This window comes from Leucoraja erinacea, chromosome 15 (genome assembly GCF_028641065.1).
Source record: "Leucoraja erinacea ecotype New England chromosome 15, Leri_hhj_1, whole genome shotgun sequence".
Classification (NCBI taxonomy): domain Eukaryota; kingdom Metazoa; phylum Chordata; class Chondrichthyes; order Rajiformes; family Rajidae; genus Leucoraja; species Leucoraja erinaceus.
In genome coordinates, this window is record NC_073391.1 from 2,318,706 (window position 1) to 2,322,852 (window position 4,147).

Sequence of the window (4,147 nt, forward strand, 5' to 3'; positions counted from 1 at the left end):
CCCGATGTTGGGGGAGTCCAGAACCAGGGGCCACAGTTTAGCAATAAGGGGTAAGCCATTTAGAACGGAGATGAGGAAATACTTTTTCACACAGAGAGTTCTGAGCCTGTGGAATTTTCTGCCTCAGAGGGTGGTGAAGGCTGGTTCTCTGGATGCTTTCAAGAGAGAGCTAGATAGAGCGCTTAAAGATAGTGCAGGGGATGTGGTGAGAGGGCAGGAACGGGGTCCTGATTGTGGATGATCAGCCATGATCACATTGAATGATGGTGCTGGCTTGAAGGGCTGAATGGCCTACTCCTGTACCCATTGTCTGTTGAGACAAGAATGCAGAGTATAGTGTTTTGCGGCTACAGGGAAAGTGCATGTACTGTAGTTTATTACTGGGGTACAGTGAAAAGCTTTTTGTGTGTGCCATCCAGTCAACGGAAAGACTATACATGATTACAACCAAGAGACCACAGCGAACAGATATGGGATAAAGTGTATAACATTTTGTGCAAGATAAAGTCTGTTAAAGATAGTTTGAAAGGTCGCTATATACTGGTGTTCAGTTTCCTGATACAGCTGCGAAGAAACTGTCTGAATTTGGTGGTGTGCGCTTTCATGCTTCTGTGCCTCGTATCTAAAGTGAGAGGAGAGAAGAGGGAGTGACTGGAGTGAGACTGGTCTGTGATTATGCTGGTGGCCTTGCCGAGGCAGCGTGAAGTGTAGATGGAGTCAATAGAAGGGAGGTTGGTTTGCGTGATGGTCTGTACCACGCCCACAATTCTGCAAATTCTGGTGGTTTTGGATGGAGCTGTTCCCAAATCCTGCTGTGATGCATCCCGACATATTGTTTTCTACAGCACATCCGTGGAAGTTGGGGACATACTGAACTTCCTGAGCCTTCTAAGGAAGTAGAGGCGTTGGTGTGCTTTCTTGGCCATTGCTTTGATGTGGCTGGTCCAGAACAAGTTGATGGTGATAGTTATTCCTAAAATCTTGGTGCCATCAATGCATGTGCTGCGTGTACTGCTTCGCTACCTGAAGACAATGTATTTTGTTGTCTCTGTACTGTACACTGACAATGACAATTAAAATTGAATCTGAATCTGAATCTTAATCACAATCTCCTTTGTCCTGCTGTCATTGAGGGAGGTTGTTGTCTTGGCACTAGGTTACGAGGTTCTCAATCGCTTTCCTGTACTCCGTCTTGGCATTATTTGTTATCCGGCTCGCTATGGTTGTGCCATCTGCTAACTTATCAATTGAGTTGGTTTGGTATTTGGCTGCATAGTCAGGAGCGTATAAGCCGTATAGGAGGGGTCTGAAAACGCATACTTGTCGGACAAATGTGTCGAGGATTTTCGTAGAGGATGATTTGTCACCTATCCTCACGGAATGTGGTCTGTTAGTCCAAGTCAAGAGTGGTGTACATGGAGTGAATGGCAAGTGAGGTGGGTGGGAGGAGGTGGGGAGGCTGCTCTGTGATTTACTAAGTTGCATCCACAACTCTGCAATTTCTGGTGGTCAACAGACAATAGGTGCACGAGTAGGCCATTCGGCCCTTCGACCAGCACCGCTATTCTCTGTGATCTAGGCTGATCATCTATAATCAGTACCTCGTTCCTGCCTCTTGGGCATAGCGGTTGCCAAACCGATCTGTGATGTATCTACAGAAGGGGCCAGGTAATTTATTTCATCAAGCCTGTGGTAGTGGGGTTATGGAGGCAGGTGCAGGCTAAACAGGCATCAGCCCATTAATAGTCAAAGGTGTTCAATTGTCAGATATCTCGACAATGGAACAAGCTTACCAGGCATGTAAATACAGTAGCACACAGTATGTATACAATGATTGAAAATACAAAAGTAAATGACCATAATACTGTATAACCATAATAATGCCATTAAAACAAAGTCCGTATTGGACTTCATCAAGGTACGGTTGTCACGACAAGTACATCAGAATATTGAGGCTTCTACATGATGGCACGTCGGTCACAGTGCTCAGCAACTGCTGCGCTGAGTCCGAGCCCTTCACTGTGGAAACGAGGATCAAACAGGGATGCATCATCACACCCACCCTGTTCATTGCTGCCATACTTCACCTCACTGGTGAAGAGCTGCCACAGGGGGATCCCAATCCTCTACAGAACTGACGGTGGGCTCTTCAACCTTAATAGGTTGAAGGCCAAGAGCAAAGTCAGTAACACCGCCATCATGGAGCTTCAGTACGCGGACGACTGAGCCATTGCAGCACACTCTGCAGAAGACCTCCAGGGCATCCTGAATGCCTTTGCCAAGGCATACAGATATCTCTTGCCTCTTCACATCGTGTGTGTGTGTGTGTGTTTTCTCTGTCCTCCCAATCTCAGTTATACAGAGCCATGGTTTTTCCTCGTTCCTCCCTATTTTTACTTTAGAATAATTAGCAAAGCCTTGCCTAGCTTTAAACATCAAGAAGACCCAGGTCCTACATCAACCTCCACCCAACCAGCCATCTACCCAGGCCATTGTAAAAGTGGACCACATCACTCTTGAAAACGTTGACCACTTCCCCTTCCTTGGCAACATTCTTTCCTCAAAAGCTGACAATGACTCCGAGGTCAACCATCGCCTGAGTTGTGCCAGCAGAGCATACACCAGACTCAGGAAAAGAATCTTTGAAGACCGAGATCTAATGGCTCAAACAAAACTGCTGGTCTACAGAGCCGTTGTCCTCCCCACCCTGATGTATAGAGCCGAGTCATGGACCACCTACAGCAGGCACCTGAGTGCCCTGGAACAATACCATCAAAGATCCTTATGAAAGATTCTGAGGATCAGCTGGGAGGACAAACGCACCAACATCAGCGTTTTGGAGGAAGCCAACATGACCAGCATCACCACCACAATAATGCAGCACCAACTTCGACGGACTGGCCATGTCATCCGCATGTCCAACACATGTCTCCCTAAACAAATCCTGTACTCTCAATTGAAGGCAGGTCGGCGAGCCCACGGCGGGCCAAAGATACCCTTAAGGAAAAAAATCAAGAACAGTCTGAAGAAATTCCACATCACACCGAGCAACTGGGAACACATTACACTGGACAAGCGCTCCTGGAGGAAATCTGTGCAGGAAGGAGCTGTACGTCATGAAACGGAACTACACCGTGTCACAGAGACAAAGCGACAGCATCGTAAGGAGAGAGAGATACGACGTAGACTGAGGAATTGGGAGTAGGGGCTGGAGTCCTTACAGGAAGCAGGGAGGGAAGAAGTGTAGTCCTAATAGCCATGGGAGTTAGTAGGTTTACAGTGGATAGCTGGGTCTTGACTTCATGCTTGATTTCCATAACCTTTAGATTTCCCATTAGTGCAAGCGTCCATCCATAAGGGCCTGTCCCACTAACGCGACTTCCCCCCCCCCCCCCAAAAAAAGGCGGGGGCCAGGGAAAGCGGGGGAGCGCTGTCTCAAATTCACACCCGCGATGAACAGGAAGGTAAAAGACGGCTGCCACAGTTAAGGCAAGTCCTTTAGAGAGAGAAGGGGGGGAGAAGAGAGGGAGAAGAGAAGGGGAGCAAAGGGGTTAGAAGGGGAGAGATGGGGAGAGAAGGGGGGAGAAGGGGGGGAAGGAGTGGAGACACTTTTAAGAAGCCAGACAACTTTTAATAAAGTTTACTCTCCTTTTTTTTTCTCAACGAGCTTTACCTTCAACTACCCTCGATTACCTTTGATTGCCTTCGACTACCTACGAATAACATGCCGACCTACTACGACCTACCTCGACTAAACCTACGAGTATAAAGTATATCGATTTTTTCCATGGCGTCCTTTTTTTACTCGCGGGCATTTTTCAGCATGTTGAAAAATACGCCACGACCTAGCTGAGGCCTCGAGTACGCAGGGACTACTCTCGAGCATGAAGGAGAGTTACAAAGACCTCCTGGGACCTCGTGCCGACCATGTTGCGAGTATGAGCCAAGGGCAAACTCTTCTAAACTTGCCAGTTAGATCGCCGCAGTGGGACAGGCCCTATTATCAGCTATGAACATGCTGAATGCCGCAGCCTCCCTAGTTCAAAATAATTAATCTGGTCCTTTTTGATATTCTGCTTGGCTAAATTGTCCAAAGCAAATTTATTTGCTGGTCTATGAAGTTGATTGAAAGATGTTACTAGAATAT